Genomic DNA, 16,765 nt, shown 5'->3' with positions numbered 1-16,765 from the left:
CCTTCCTAGTTTATTCATAGGTCCCCCTTACCCTCGTCACCCCAAATCTTAAACGTAGATATATTAAGATATGTACAGTCATTGTTTTGTTCATAGTTAATGAACAAGGTAGCGATAATTTAAAATAAAAAATAAAAAAAATATTTAATCTAATGAGACTGTACATATTCTTGAAAATAAGTTATAAAAGGAAGCGTTAAAGTTAGTGATTTTTATATTAAATGATCTTAAAGTCTAAAAAAAAATATATATATATGCTGAAGAGAACGGTGACATTTTTTTTCATGTCATAATGTGTGGCTGTGTATGTGTTGTTGCCTTCCTGTACCATCCTGTTTAATAAGAAATATATATACAAAATAATAGGAAAGTGTATAAAATTCAATCTTTAACTTGTCCTAAGGCATTCTTACACAACTTTCTTTTATGAACTTTTTTTTTTCTTCCTGCCAAAATCATGCGGGCAATTTGTCGATGTAAGTTGACGAAAAACTGGTGGTATGCTTTCTAACTTTCCAAACTGTCTTTTTATAGGCTTTTATGATTTCTTCTTTTTTTTGTTGTTGTTGTTGTCAGTGTTGTTTCTCTCTTCTTACCTAGCCAACTTTCTTTTCTCTACTTAGTAGTTCTTACTGATCCCTTTCTGGATAGTTCTATCTGTGGCTTTTACTTTGTGAATGTTTCAACAATGTTTGCTCTAACTAAACTTTTGCAATGCCTTCATTTTATCATTTTGGTTGTGTTTCATTTTCTTACCTTCATTTTTTTTATTGCCTTCTTTTACCCTACTTAACATTTGCATCTTTTTTTAGTGCCTTGTTTGTCAGCCTTTGCAAAAACAAGCCACTTTGGCAAGAGGAGGAGCAGTTTCAATGCACATCTGAATGTTCTAGTAAAGGATGACGTAGTAAAACTCCTGAGGTTAAATACATTGTATTCTGGAATTCTGTTTAAAACTCTTCTTACAGATGTCTTAATTTCATAGTAATGTTAATAAGACACTCAGTTCTAACTGTTAAGTTAAGTCAATAAGAACAGTATAGAAGTGCAATCCTTTATGTGGGTTTAGTTTGATTTTGAGTGGTTCAGTATGAGCCCTAAGAAACAAATATTCAGATGTCATTGAACTGACTTTATGCCATTGTGGTAACTGTAGGGGTCAAAAGGCAAGAGGCCAGGGCAAAGAGCGGAGCCCAACCATACAGATAGTAGAGACTGTTTACTTATATAAAATAGTATGTCAATGTAGCATGAAAGAGTTTAGTTTATTTTCATTATTCTTTAAACAATACTTTAATGAAAGCACCCTTTGTTTCTTTTCAAAAAGATACCAGCCTCTTTAATTACTTTAAGTTAATATTTCAAGCTCATTAGCTTTTTAAAATTATTTTTATGGCACTTAGATAACCAATACTCCCACTTGTCAATTTACTTAAAATGTAACTGTAAACTCATTGCAAAATGACATAGAACTAACAATAAGTCCACTTTTTTTTCCTTTGTATTAGTCACTAATACTAACAATTAGTGCAAAGAATAAGTAAATTATCAAAATGTTTATTAACTGAATTTTCCTTTTACATTATAAACAATGAATTATGAACAAGAGAATAACATAAGAACATAAATAAAGTATATGCAATTTTAACAACACTTTTACACAGTTAAACATATATTTAAGTGTTGCTTTCATGTTGTCTGCACATACTAAACCACTGCGCCATCTAGTGGATAATACAAAAACTACAAATTTTAAAGAAAATTCATATTTTTTTATACAATGCAGCTTTCTTCCCCGGGCCGTACCAAACCACCAGCCGGGCCGGATTCGGCCCGCGGGCCGTATGTTTGACACCATTCTTTTAACAGTGACGCAAGATCTACTAGTTCAGCTTCTAATGAAGGAAATACAGTGTTAGTTTTTAGGTAGATATTTCTTTACTAATTGACAAGTGACTGGTGAATTTTATAGTGAAGAAGTTGTGAGGTTACTATTAGTCATTAGTCCGTGGAGTTGTTGTTTTTTTAATTTTTGTGGCTCGCCCTTATGCATCCCTTCAAGCCTTTTGATACAAAACATACCTGACTAATGGCTGTTTCTTTAATTCTGGCTCTTGTTTGGTTCTAATGTTTCTTATGTTTGCATCGCTACTGTCGTTTATGTTTCTTAATTTTTCTTCTTTTTTTGTTATGATTTCATTTCCTCCTTATGTTGAGCTTTGCCTTTTGTATTCTTTAATCATTCATTCTTTAGTTGCTTCTTTGATGCCAAAGAGTCTTTCTACCACCTCACCTAGGTCTCTTTTTCTCTCTGTCACTTTCCAGGAGGGGAACTAGTCATCCCCATTTTAATGGAGGATCCCATAGATGTTCCTTCCGTATCCACCCATTCTTCTTTCATCTCCTCCCTTCCCCCAACCCTCCACCCCCTCCTCACCATTATTGAGACCACCAAAGAATCCTTGGCCATGGCCACTGAGGCGGGGATACCTTGCTTGTCGGACCGAGGCGGCGATGATTGTGATGATGATGGTGGTGATGATGATGGTGATGATAATGATGATGATGGCATGGTGATTTCGGGGTTTGGCTCTGGCGAAGCTTTCGACTCTAGCCTTCCCCCAACTGACGATGAAGATTTTGACAACACCTTCTCCCTGGTAACAGATAAAATCTTGACCACATCAACCTATGAAGGCGGCTACAAGGCCCTCGCACCCAAATGGGAAGCCAAGGACTTGAGGCCTAGTAAAGCCTCTGAGGCAGGTAGGACTACATCTACCTTGCCTTCACCCAACACTCGGGGTACGCCAGCCGCGGTAGCCCCTTCGGCCGCACTTCCTAAGCTACCCGCTGGGAAAATGAACAATCGCGAGCTTAAACCCCCGCAGCCGGATATAATCCTGCTTCCCCTCCCCACATCTTTTGATCTGGATGGCACCAAGCCAAGGGGTCCCCACATCACCTCGCCCATGTTGCGCACGGTGCCTAATGCCTTACCCACGGTACCCGGCGTTGTACGGAGAGTACCGCCGGGGGCTTCGGAAGTAATACGGGAATCGAGCAGCACCACGGGCATGGTGGTGGGCATAGTTTCAGCCGCCGCCCTCTGCATCCTCATACTCCTCTATGCCATGTATAAGTATAGGAACAGGGACGAAGGGTCTTACCAGGTGGACGAAACACGTAACTATATCAGCAACTCGGCGCAAACCAATGGCGCTGTGGTCAAAGATAAAACGCCAAGTGGCGGCACCAAAAGTGGAGCAGCAAACAAGAGACCCAAAGACAAGGACAAGGAATATTATGTATAGAAGTCAAGGTCCAATTCCCAACGCAAAGAAAATGAACTGTTAGAAAACAAATATATAAACATTTTGACAGTACCATATTGGCAACTGTGATCTCTTTTGAACTCAATACTTTCTGAGTCATTGGAACATTTGAACAACAACAACAAAAAAAGCAACAAAAGACTTGACTACATACTATGAAAGCACACTTACTATTGTAAGAGTTCCAGAGAGACTATTTAACCATCACTGGGATCTTTTCAAAGGAGTTCCTCCTGCTAGAGACCTTTTGGAAGTGTGGAAAAAAAAAAACATCAGAAGCCCCGAGTAAGTGTCCAAGGTTTGTGTGTTCACGTGCGTTTGATCCATCAGAGTTCCGACTACTACGCCCCTGACTGTCTGTTAATACCGTGTAAAATACGATCAATGTCATTTCAGTCATTCGGAGCTTGCATGTGAGATGTACGCGATTGGTGCTGGCATCTGTGTTTGGGGAGGGGGGACTTTAACCAACAATGGTTGGCGGGGGAGAAGACACAGTTTGGATTTCAGGAAAATGTAGCGTTCATGGATGTAGTTAAGTACAGAAATTGTCTTTTTTTTATTTCATTATTGTAGGTAAGGGTTGTTGAAAGATGGCAGTATAATACAACATTGGGACACCATGTTGGATTTGATACATCAGTGCAATGCTCTTTCTCCTTTCTGTTTGGGTTAGGGTTGAATTGAAACTTTGGGGCGGGGGGGGGGGGGGGGGACATGTCCTTATTATTAGCTTAAATTATAAATTTGTTTAAAAAAAAGAAGAAGCTAATTTTATATTTTACTACAAGATGTTGTTTTTTTTTTGCTAGTGGATTTAGAGTTGTTTTTTGTTTAATCTCTGGTTAAAATTCTATATTGTAGCAAGGATATTGAAAATGTTGTGACCAGCGTTGCCTGGCAACAAGACATTTTTTTTGGGGGGGGGTCAAATGTTGGGTAAGACAACTTGTCTCACTTGCTTTTTCTCTTAGTGGATATTTGACTGTGATGAAACTAGCTCTTTGGAGTTATTGTTTTTATGATTTTAACGTTATGTATTTCTGTTTTTTATCTGAAATTTTAAAAAAGGCCAAAAAACAGGAATAAAATGAAGAGGACAATATTATTCTGATGGATTTGGAGATTGCCAGCACCTTGATTGACTTTCAGTTACATTCCTTTCTTGGTTCTTAACTGTGAAATTGTTACTTTTGTTAGCTCAGCATTTTGTATTTTATTTTATTTTTTATTGTTGTAGCTTAATTTCATGTATTGTTTCTAAAATGTTGATCTTTTTTTTTAATTTCATTTATCATTCCATTAGTTCCAGCTAAAATCATTCATGTTTTTCTTTTTTTTTTTTTTTTAAATCAGTCAATGTTCACTTTAATTTTTTGTGTTGGTACTTGACTCGTCTTTTGCTCCTTTTGACTCTGAACCCTGAATTAAAAAAAAAATGTTGTTCCCAAACTTTTTTACATTTCGTGTATACCTGTGACTATGTCATTTTAGCAGAGAGATAGATATATATTGATATCATTCCTTGCTACTATTCACCAAAACACAATTTGTCCACCATTTTTCAACAGCTCAATGGTTTCCTTTTAGATCAAACTGCAGTCACATTTCCATATAAATGAAATGCGTAGTTGAGTAGCTGTCATTTACCTATAGATGATTATGTAAATTTTTCAACACTGTTCCACCATGCAGGAAGCGGAAAAGGAGATTTTGTGAGAACATTTTACTGGAGGATCTAAACCTGACTTTTTGCATGCACCATATTTTTTGTCTCAATGACTGTTTGTGGATTTTGGCCCATTGTTGGTAGATATCAGAACGTTATATGTGGATCTATTCGGCTCATGCAATGACTGGGGATTGCTTCATTTATCTTGTACCATTCAAAAAAGGACGGTATTATGGTTTTGCTCAATATCCTATTCATCCTAACATTCAATTTGACATGATTTTATTTAGAGAAATAATGACGTTTAAATTACAGTACTTTGTGGTTGACTACGATGGGGTCAAGACATTTTTTGGGTTGTTTTTATTACATTTTTTTCATCCAAACACAGTTTATTTATATTTATTTCCCTTCCTGATACTGAACTGTATCTGTGTCACTTTTGTGCACTTTACAGGCTCCTTTTCTATACTCTGAGATTCTATATAGTTTGGATCAAAGTGATGAGAAAATTAGCATGAGAATGAATGAATTTATTTATTTTTAAATTGCTATTATGGCTACTCCTTTATTGGTAAATATTTACTTAATAGTTGTCAACTGTTTGGCTGATTTTGGTGTTCTATCTCATTATTTACATTTCTACAATTAGTAACTTGTTTTCAAATCTAATCCATTTGTATTTTTTTTCAATGTCTCAATTGCTTTGGTTGTCACATTTTATTCCCAGGATGTTTTAACCTTTTGGTATTACCAAGTTAAAATCTGTTGAGAATAAGGTAGTGTTACCTTTATTTATTTATTTGCTGATTATAATTGATTTTCCTTTTATCCCCTGCAAATTTTATACCCCAGCATATTCAACTGTAATAATGTATCTTTACGCATATCAAAAGTATTCATTTTTTTCAGCAATTTTCCAATGTACAGCATACCCATCTTTTCCACTTTCAATGTGACGGGACAATATGGGCGTGGTTACGCCTACTGTCGACGCCCGTGAGTTCATTAGGCGCATGCGCAGTATCTCTTCCATTTGGAACGCTTTTTACCACGCTGATCTTGCAGCGTGCACGCCAAACCAGGTAAGAAATCGAGCAATTCACTGGCCTAAATGCGTTTTTATCACGCGATCGGGAGATTTTTCAGCAATTAGTTGAGCCCAAAACGCCAAGAAATCTCGTAGTTTAATGCCAGGTTTAACACAACGTCGACAATTTAAGTATGGGCTTCTTTTCTTGACCGGCCCTTGTGCCACATGTTACTAGTCAGCGTTAATGTTAGCGTCACGATTTGACTTCAAAAGCATATGCTCCGTTTTCTCTCCTTTATTGAGGCATGTTCTCCGTTTTATCTCCATTATTGAGTCGTGTTGCAAGGCTTTAAATTTAATCAAACAATGCAAGACATCAACCGACAGTTTCCTGGGTAAGTGTTCACTCTAGAATGACATCCAGGGGCACGACTTAGTTCCCGTTGTTTTGTATGTAATCGTTTTCATTCTGATTGCTAAATACTCGTTCCCGATTTGTACTTGTTCTGTTTTTACAAAAAAAAATCACGTGTACAAAATTTAAGACAACTTTCTCCTAGCTCGCTGGTGTCAAAGGTGCGGGCCGCGGGCCAAATCTGGCCCACCGTGTCATTTTGTGCGGCCTGAAAAAATAAATCATGAGTGCTGACTTTCTGTTAGGATTTAATTTAAATGAAGATTATACATGTATTTTATATCACTATCTTCCCCTTTTTAAATCAATAATTGTATTTTATGAATCATTTTTTTTACTTTTTTGTTTTTAAGTTTCAAAAAGCATACTGTAAAATTTAAAAATTGCTTTCTGTACTAATATTACACATTTTCCCCAAAATATTTTGTTTCCTTTTGAAATGAAAAACAAATTATTACAAGATATTTTCCCTCATGAAGAAAAAAAAGCTCAAACATTTGTTTTAGATATATAAAAAAAACAACTGAATATTTAGGGATTTTGATGCAGTTTTTTTAATCCAATTTAATTAGAAAAAATATCTAAATATTTCAAAAATAGTACAGCTCATGTGAAATCAAGTTCTCAACAACTGAATATTTAGGGATTTTGATGCAGTTTTTTTAATCCAATTTAATTAGAAAAAATATCTAAATATTTCAAAAATAGTACAGCTCATGTGAAATCAAGTTCTCAACAACTGAATATTTAGGGATTTTGATGCAGTTTTTTTAATCCAATTTAAATGGAAAAAAATATCTAAATATTTCAAAAATAGTACAGCTCATGTTAAATCAAGTTCTCAGTCTGTATATTTAATCTCGTTGTCTGGAAAAGGGGAAATAGCACTCGCTAACTTATTTTCATTCTTTATCTTGATGGTTTATTAAAATTCTTTTAAGATTTCTCTATACTGTAATTGGTTGGCAACCCCCAAATGCCTTGGTTAAATCAAGTTTTCACTGTTTAGCATCAAGATAAAACTACTTCCCGTTAAAAAATAACAACTAAGCCTACCTGTTGAATTTCCAGACTGTATATATGCTAACTTGTGCTTATTGTGTGCATTTTTTTCTCTGTTTAGCACCAAGATGCAGCTTTCTGTGTGCCTAGATCACTCTTGAGGTTACAGAAGAGGAGACTGGGACTGATCAAGGTAAAACTTCGCCCCACACAAAAAAAAGTTGAATCTCCAGTCTCTATATATTCTAACTTTTGCTATTTTTCTTGCAGGTTGGCCACTTGAAGATGTCTCTCTTGCATCATATGGTGTCTCTGTATTTCTGAAAATCTAAATTCAATAAAAGCCTAAATATTGATGACATTTCACTGGCCGTTCATTTTCCACAGCTTTTTGACTAGATCTTTAAGGTAAGAAGGTTGTCATTTAATATAGGAGCAAGAATTCTGTTATTTCTTCTAAATTTTATTTTCCAAATGTTTATCCCCCAATTTTTTCGAAGATTTCTCTTGCCAGTTTTGTCCCCATTTATTTTCTAAGTATTTATTCCCCCTCCTTTTTCCAAATTTTATTTTCCAAGTATTTATTCCCCCTGCTTTTTCCAAATTTTATTTTCCAAGTATTTATTCCCCCTGCTTTTTCCAAATTTTATTTTCCAAGTATTTATTCCCCCTGCTTTTTCCAAATTTTATTTTCCAAGTATTCGTCCCCCCTACTTTTTCCAACTTTTATTTTCTAATTATTTATCCCCCCTGCTTTTTCCAAGTATTATTTTCCAAGTATTTATTCCCCCTGCTTTTTCCAAATTTTATTTTCCAAGTATTTATTCCCCCTGCTTTTTCCAAATTTTATTTTCCAAGTATTTATTCCCCCTGCTTTTTCCAAATTTTATTTTCCAAGTATTTATCCCCCCTACTTTCTCCAACTTTTATTTTCTACATATTTATCCCCCCTGCTTTTTCCAAATTTTATTTTCTACATATATATTCCCCCTGCTTTTTCCAAATTTTATTTTCTACGTATTTAGTCCCCCTACTTTTATTTAATACATATTTATCCCCCCAGTTTTTGTTTAATTTTTTTACTAAGTGTTCATCCCCTCCTTTCTCATTTTTTTTACTGTGTTTATTCCCCATTTTTTTTACTAAGTGTTTATCCCCTCCTTTTTCATTTTTTTTACTAAGTGTTTATTGCCCTTTTTTTTTGTACATTTTTTTTTCTAAGTGTTTATTCTTTTTTTCCCCTAATTTTTCTGTGTTTTTTTTTTTTATGTTTACTTGTAAATAAAATATTTTAACTTTGATTATGACTTGCATTTTTTATTAAAGACAAAACACATGCATACATTCAAAAGCTTTTATTTTGAAAAACTTGAGCAAAATGAAGTAGTTCCTCCAGTCACCAGCAGGAAAAACAGGAAATAAAAGCTCCAGCTTTTATTTTGAAAAAGTTTGTAGATTGGTTCCCGTCGATGGTCCAGCATCGTAAAAAATCGAATCTTCTCCACCCTCTGGTGGAGAAGATTCGAAAATTGAAAAAGGGGGGTTAGTACACAGTTAGTTCAAAAAACAATGAGAAGGGCTCACCTTTATTTTGAAAAACTTGAAGTAGTTCCTCCTGTCACCAGCAGAAAATAAAAGCTCCAGCTTTTATTTTGAAAAAGTTTGTAGATTGGTTCCCGTTGTTGGTCCAGCATCGTAAAAAATCGAATCTTCTCCACCCTCTGGTGGAGAAGATTCGAAAATTGAAAAAGGGGGTTAGTACACAGTTAGTTCAAAAACCAATGAGAAGGGCTTACCTTTTATTTTGAAAAATGTCAGACAGGTTCACGTTGACCATCAAAGCAGAGGAAAAAAATTAGGGCGTCTGAGGCTATCTGTTCAATGGGGGAATTCTGTAAAACAAGAAAGGGTCAATATATCAAGTTTAGGACAACTTTTATTTTGAAAAATGCATAGATCAGTGCTGGCTATTACACCAATCTATGCATTTTTCAAAATAAAAGGTAAGACCTTGCAAATGTTTGGGAAAATATAAAAACATTTGCAAGGTCTTTTATTTTGAAAAAATGCATAGCTTGGCACTAGACCAATCTATGCATTTTTCAAAATAAAAGGGAAGAACTTAACTCTTCACAAGGTTTTGTCTGGAAACAAGGGGTCAATACATCAAGTTTAGTACAAAGTCTTAACTTTTATTTTGAAAAAATGCATAGATCAGTGCTGGCTATTACACCAACACCAATCTATGCATTTTTCAAAATAAAAGGCAAGACCTTGCAAATATATTTGCATGTGAGGTTTTACCTGACTTGGGTGGAATTCTCCCAATTCAGGTTAAACCTCACTTGCAAATGGTTGAGTAAAAAATATATTCACAAGGTCTTACCTTTTATCTTGAAAAAAATGCATAGATCAGTGCTGGATGTTACACCAGAATTAATCTACAATTTTTTTTCCAAAATAAAAGGAAAGACCTTGCAAATGTTTTTTAACTTAACCATTTGCAAGTGAGATTTTACCAGAATCAGGAAGAATGTCTGAAATGGGGGAGTTGTGTAGCCCATCTTGACTTGGGTGGAATTCTGGAAACAAAAAAAAAGGTCAATATACAAAGTTAAGTGAAAAAATGCATAGATCAGTGCTGGATGTTACACCAGAATCAATCTATGCATTTTTTAAAAATACATTCGCAAGGAAGGTTTTACCAGAATTGGGGAAATCTTTTATTTTGAAAAAAAAAAATAAAACATTTGGGGCTAAATACTTTTGCCTTGAGTTTTTCAGTCAATCATTTAAAATCTATTCATTCTTAAAATGCTTGTTTTTCTCTTCTTACACCAAGAAAAATAGTTATTTTATCATATGTGAGTCAAAAATGACCCCTGCACTATGGTTGAATAAATGCCTCACTTAAATTTTGTCAAAACCACTTTTAAAACTAAAAGTTAAAAGATCCAAGCCCTGAGGTCTTTAAGAAAGTTAATGGGGTAAAAATACATGATTGTCTTAATCCATCAAATATTAGCGGTTCCACTACATGGCAGATTATTTATTTAAATTCAGAAAATGTGAAAAGCCACATTGAAACTCACAAGCAAAAGCTACTTCTCTATTTTCCACTATAGTATTTATTTTAAAAATTAAATTCAATATGCATAAACCTACTTAAAATTTTTCCTTTATCGCAACATGTCTGGTCTACATTAACCATGATAATTAAGGGATTACCGTTTAGCCTAGAGGTCTTTGAGAAAGTTAAGGGGCTAAAATTATATAATTTATTAAAGTGCTCAGTGCCACTGCATGGCAGACTACTTTTTTAAATTCAGAAAAATGTGAAAAGCCACATTGAAACTCAAGCAGAAGCTACTCTTCACTTGCCACTATAGTATGTTTTTTTAAATTAAATTCAATAGGGATGACCCTAATTTAAATTTTTCCTTTATAGCAGCCATGTCTTTTCTACATTAACCACGATAATCGAGGGATTACTGTTTAACCCTGAGGTTTTAAAGAAAATTAAGGGGCTAAAATTATATTATTTAAGTGCCTAGTGCCACTACATGGCATATTATTTTTTTGAAATCAGAAAAATGTGAAAAGCCACATTGAAACTCAAGCGGAAGCTACCCCACTTGCTACTATAGTATTTTTTTTAATTAAATTCAATTGGGCTGACCCTACTTTGCGGTTTTTCCATTTATCACGGTCCACATTAACCGCGATAATCGAGGGATTACTGTTAATTCTTTTCGCATCCACAGATTGTTGCTGTTGAAAAACGAGCCAATTGCGCAAATCCTTGAATGCTGAAAGCTGAAGTTTAAATGTTAAACGGAGAAAATCGGAACTATTCAAAAAATACCCCCTTTCTTATGGCGTCGACCAGTTGATCCTTTCTGGTCGTTTCGGCCACATTCTTGATGTTTCCCAGTAGTCGGTGGTGCTCGTTGAGGGACTGAAACACACAAAGGAATGATTAGTTTTAAAATAAAGAGCGATCGGTAACGCAATGCAGCCAATTTGTTTGCAAACATTTTGCAGTCATTGCTACACCACGCTAACGGAGCATGCTACCGTCAACGATCACTCTTAAGATGAGAACTGGGGCTTCGGAATCCCCAAACGACGACATACAACATGTGCAGCAGCGTCTTGTGCGAAGTTTGTCAGAGTTTCTTCGGGAAATCGTCAGTTCTGAGCAACTCTGCAATGCACGCCCGTGCAGCCTCCCGGCCTGTAAGCCATTTTGCCGTTTGACTTCGACTATTTGAACTCTAACCTCGGCCACGCCTATTAAACATAGACACACACAAAATAGATTTTTTTTCATAATAACGTGCATTAGTTAGTGTTTGTGCGTGTGTAGATGCAGTAAAATTTACACAAATTTACAATTTACAGTGCAAATGCTTTTTGGTTGGATTTTAATACTAAAGAACAAAAAATACATTGTTTTCATAATAATACGCATTAGTCGGTGGTGGGGCGGGGGCGTGGCTGTAAAACGTGTTGATTGGGCTGTCATACTTGAAAAATACATTGTATTCATCATAACGTCTGTGGGGGAAGCTGTATATATTGTTTATATAATGTCGTGTAATAGATTAATACTTCTTGCTATTATTTTTTATGCATTTCACATCTGCGCCTTCAGTATTGACTAGTCAAATGAAAGGGCGCTCAAAATAGTCTGCCTGCTTAGTTGAAGCATTACGGTAATTCTATTCAAAACAGACGAGTGTTGAAGCACGATGACACGGAAGTGACCACGGCTTCGCCACTCTTGTTTTGAATAGATTTACCGTAATGCTTCGACTAAGCAGGAGGACTATTTTGTAAAATTTTATCTTTCAAATTTCTAAATCGTTATTTAATCAATGATTTAGAAAGTATGAGAATGCAAGTATGTGTACAATCATTAAGAATATACACATGGAACTTTCATCATTCAAAAAGGAATATTGTTCCAACTAGTGGAGGGGTTCCAAGTCTTGCTCACCTTTTTTCTTTTTCTTCCTCATGGTGAAGACAAATAAAATCTAAATCCGTTGATACTTCCTTGATGAGACTGATGCTCGAAATCTGAGAAGGGTCAAACATTATGAGTAGGATGAAATCCTGGTGGAGAGAGTGGTTCTCTGCGTGGGTTTCATCCGGGTACTCCTGTTTCCACTCACATTCAAAAAAACATGCATGGTAGGCTGATTGGTCAGGTATGGGTGTGAGTGTGCATGCATGTCCGTCTCCTTGTGCCCTGCGATTGGGTGTCCATCGATTCAGGGTGTCCCCCGCCTCTGACCTGGAGACAGCTGAGATTGGCTCCAGCACCCCCGGCGAACCTAATGAGGATAAAGCGGTTCAGAAAATGAGAAGAGTATTCATGGCCAAAATATAATTAACATCAGTCTGTGATTCCGATATTTTTTTAGGCCAGCAAAGAAGGTCTTGCAGGGCCTGACGGTCCACCACTGTCTCTAAAGCATGTGTAAAAGTGGCGGCCCGGGGGCCAAATCTGGCCCTCAGCATCATTTTGTGAGGCCCGGGAAAGTAAATCATGAGTGTCGACTCTGTTTTAGAATCAAAGTATAGATGTATACTACATTTTCTGATCCCCCCCCCTTTAAATCAATAATTGGAATTCTTTAATATTTATTTTTGATTTTAGTTTAAAAAATATTTTGTAAAATCTAAAAATATATTTTAAAAAAACGCTAAAATAAACATAGTTTTATTTCTATGAAAAAAAAATAGTATTCAGGGAATTTAATCCAGTACTTTTAATCCATTTATTTAAAAAAAAATCTAAATATTATATCTAAAATGGTCCGGCCCACATGAAATCAAGTTGACGTTAAAGCGACCCGCAAACCAACGCGAGTCTTACACCCTTGTCTAAAGTGTTGTCCATTTTGCAGTATATTATAGTGCGTTAGATTGCACGAAATTGGAACATAAGTGCAAACCTGTCCAGGAACTTACTATTCATGTGATTCAGGTGCTACACATGGAGAATGAGTTGTGTATTTCTGCATTTCTCCATTGTGTCAATCAGCTAGCTGGGTGCTATATTCTTATGCTTTGGCATCATAGCAATTTTATTTAAGGTTTATTCTGAATGACAAAAAGCAGCCACCATCACCTTCCAAACACATTTCCACCTCTAGTGGAATTGTTATTGCTCATCAACCAAAATGGTTTAGTACTACTCACAACTCTTGTATAAAGTACTCAGTGGCTTTTTAATTTTAAAGGGATAGTCATTTGGAAGATTTAGTTTCCTCTCTTGACAATTTGAAGTACCCTAATTATACAGTTCAAGGAGATACTGTACTTCCACACCACATGTACAGTATTTAAACCCAAAAGTGGTGAAAGCACATATTATCAAATCTATTTAGGATGCAACAAATGTTAAATGACTTTTTAATGTCAAAAAATGTACATTAAAATACCCTTTTTCATAAACCGGTAGAGCTATAAACCCAGTATATACATTTAAATGGTCATCATAAAAAATGATATGGACGGGGGAGTCTCAGTAGGTACAAATACTCGACCACCTAAAAAAAAAAAAACCTTACTTTTACCACTTTGCATCTCTGCCAAGTGCTACATCTACAACCAAAGGGAGTCACTCCTGCTTGACAATCTCAGTGCATCCAGAGGGAATTTGAATGAAGCAGCAGCATCTCCGTCCCCCCCTCCGAAGTGCATCAATACAGGCCACAAGATGCTTCCAGGCCTGCCTGCACACACCAGATGGGACACAAGGCTCGATGGATTGTGGTATCGTAAAAAGGGAGGTTAAGTGAACCATTGAGCTGCTCGAAGGTGACTGCAACAAGAGCAGCTGTAAAATACAATGAGTTTGTAAAATAGATTTTTTTTCCTTTTAAGACATAAAAAAAGCAACTTACCAGTCATTCGTTGCACTGCTGATGTTTTGAAGGGTAACAGGTAAGGGTACTTACTTTTCAAATCAATTCTCCTATTCATCACATTACGTCACACGAAATGATCTTAAGACGCATGTTTTTGGTAGAAATAAACAATAAGTTGCGGCACTTCCATTCCCACCCTTGCAGAAACCATTCATGGCAAATTACAGAAATAACTGCACATTGAGAGACTGTTTTTCATAGTTTGTCTGCAACTGATATGATTTTTTCTCTCTCTCTCGCCACACTGACACCGTGTAAAGGATGCTCCAGGCGTGTCCACAGCATTTGTTTTTACATTAAGTAAAAATGTTTGCTTTTGGTCTATGATAATAACAAAATTCCAAAACACATCACGGCCAAAATGCCCCTGTATTCAACAAAATGATATTCTATCTTGCAGTTTTTCTGAAATTGCATATTGGTCCGCAACCAATGTGTCAAAGTGGTGGCCCGAGGGGGCAAATCTGGCCCGCCACATAATTTTGTGTGGTCCGGATAAGTAAATTATGAGTGCTGAGTTTTTGTTTTAGGATCAAATTAAAATGAAGAGTATAGATTATATTAAATTCCCAGATTTTCCCCCTTTTAAATCAATAAATGTAATTTTAATCATTTTTTCTGTGTTTTTAGTTCAAAAATCATTTTGTAAAATCTAAAAATATGTATATAAAAAATCTAAAATAAACATTGTATTAGATCTATAAAAAACTGAATATTCAGGGCTTTTAATATAGTTCTTCTAATCCATTTATAAAATAAAAAAAATCTAAATATTACACCTAAAATGGTCCGGCCGACGTGGAATCAAGTTGATGATTCTATCAACAGTTATTTTCTAGATTTCTATAATGTAGTCTGATATCTGTATCATGAGCCAATTTTATTTAACCACTGGTGGATCAAAAAAGGAAAAAATACCCCAAATGGGGCTCTCTCTCTACTAGTATCTTTGCAAGTTTTTAAACCTCGTGCAATCCAAGCAGTCCCTTCGCTCTGTTTGGCCTGGTTGCTAGGGCGATTGGTTGTTACCATCCAAGTGGTGCAACACAAGTCCCACTATAACTGCCATAAAGAGGTGTGATGAAGCTCCCACTCACACTGCCAGGGGGTCATCATGACTGCTTCTGCACAGCTCATGCCTATCAAAAAGTGAAAATGACACCGCTCACCCAAGACTGTTACATATTCAGTGAGTAAACACTGAATGCACACGTCTCAAATTACTTTCCCACAGCTTGTCAATACAAATAGTTGCATGGTAATTGTACTAAAATGTATTATGTTTTGCTAGCAGGGAGAAAATGATGCCATAGACTCAGAACCTATTGAGACGTTGTGGCTGGATGCACTCACCGCCCCCGGGTTTAAATGAAAAAAATCGGAGCATAGCTGCTTGATTGAATGGCTTGTAACACAAGCCAAATAGGTTTTTCTCTAATGGGAATCGGCTTGGTGACGGCTGTAAAGGCCTTCGTTTGCACCTGAACGGAGGTAAGTAGCTGTGGACAATATGAGCAGTGGATCCTTAAAAGGGGATTTGCATTTAATGGCTGTTTTAGTGAGGAAATATTCAATGAGCCTTGAAAATGTATTCATGAGACTAGCTTTATGTGAGTGTTTGCATAGTGTATATACCTGATTTATTTCAAACTCTCATGTCTTCACTGTGGCTCAGGAGGGTTTAAAATGCAACAACCGGCTGTAATGGATGGACATTGAACATCTGCAAGCACTTTCCAGGTGAAGATAATCCTCCAAATTTATGGGTCCAAGGAAAAATCATCCTTTTAAATGATCCTTCAAATAAAGACAATCTCACACACACACACAAAAAAGAAATGGTCAGTCAGTCTAGCAGAGTTTCGTAAAAAAAAAAAAAAAATGCACTTGGAAAAGACTTCATAAAACACAGAGCTTTGTTTTATTGGGCCAAATAAAATAGAGAATGTAACTGCTTTACGTGTCAAAAGGGGATAAATGGAATAGACGATTGGATTTAAAAAGACAGACTACTAAAAGGATCTTATTCTGAATGAATTGAAAGTTGTAGATGTCAAGAATACAGACTCTATGACTATGAATTTAGAATTTTACAAGAAACAAATGCTTGAATTATTGCAAACAATGGGCTGAGATCCTACAAAATAGTCATGCCTCTACTTATGAATGCCTTTAAGTACAAAAGTTTCAGGTTACAACATTTCTATATGCAAATGAGTGACAAAAAAAGACATTAGTTACAAAATCCCCCAAAAAGTAAATGCATTTCCTTATCCATTATTTAATTTTGCAGTAATATGTTAATTGTGCTGCTGCCTTTTGTTGTAATGGGCTTGAAATAGTAATAATAATGATTCAATACAA

The 16,765-nt window shown here is 35.7% G+C and overlaps 2 long non-coding RNA genes and 1 pseudogene across 3 annotated transcripts; 2 read left to right on the top strand and 1 right to left on the bottom strand.

Moving 5' to 3' along the window:
• On the top strand, positions 1-4,787 carry LOC144193304 (neurexin-3b-beta pseudogene; annotated as a pseudogene). Its single transcript, XR_013325724.1, has 2 exons — positions 1-476; positions 2,326-4,787. The product of XR_013325724.1 is annotated as a neurexin-3b-beta pseudogene (transcript).
• A 1,155-nt stretch (positions 4,788-5,942) lies between these two features.
• On the top strand, positions 5,943-7,818 carry LOC144187122 (uncharacterized). The gene is made up of 3 exons (XR_013324836.1): positions 5,943-6,092; positions 7,579-7,650; positions 7,728-7,818. It is a non-coding gene; the product is annotated as an uncharacterized LOC144187122 (long non-coding RNA).
• A 979-nt stretch (positions 7,819-8,797) lies between these two features.
• Positions 8,798-9,091, bottom strand: LOC144192267 (uncharacterized). Its single transcript, XR_013325089.1, has 2 exons — positions 9,042-9,091; positions 8,798-8,965 (listed from the first exon to the last, which is right to left on the bottom strand). It is a non-coding gene; the product is annotated as an uncharacterized LOC144192267 (long non-coding RNA).
• Positions 9,092-16,765: the final 7,674 nt, after the last annotated feature.

This window comes from Stigmatopora nigra, chromosome 2, assembly GCF_051989575.1.
Source record: "Stigmatopora nigra isolate UIUO_SnigA chromosome 2, RoL_Snig_1.1, whole genome shotgun sequence".
Classification (NCBI taxonomy): domain Eukaryota; kingdom Metazoa; phylum Chordata; class Actinopteri; order Syngnathiformes; family Syngnathidae; genus Stigmatopora; species Stigmatopora nigra.
This window is presented reverse-complemented; position numbering and strand designations above follow the sequence as displayed.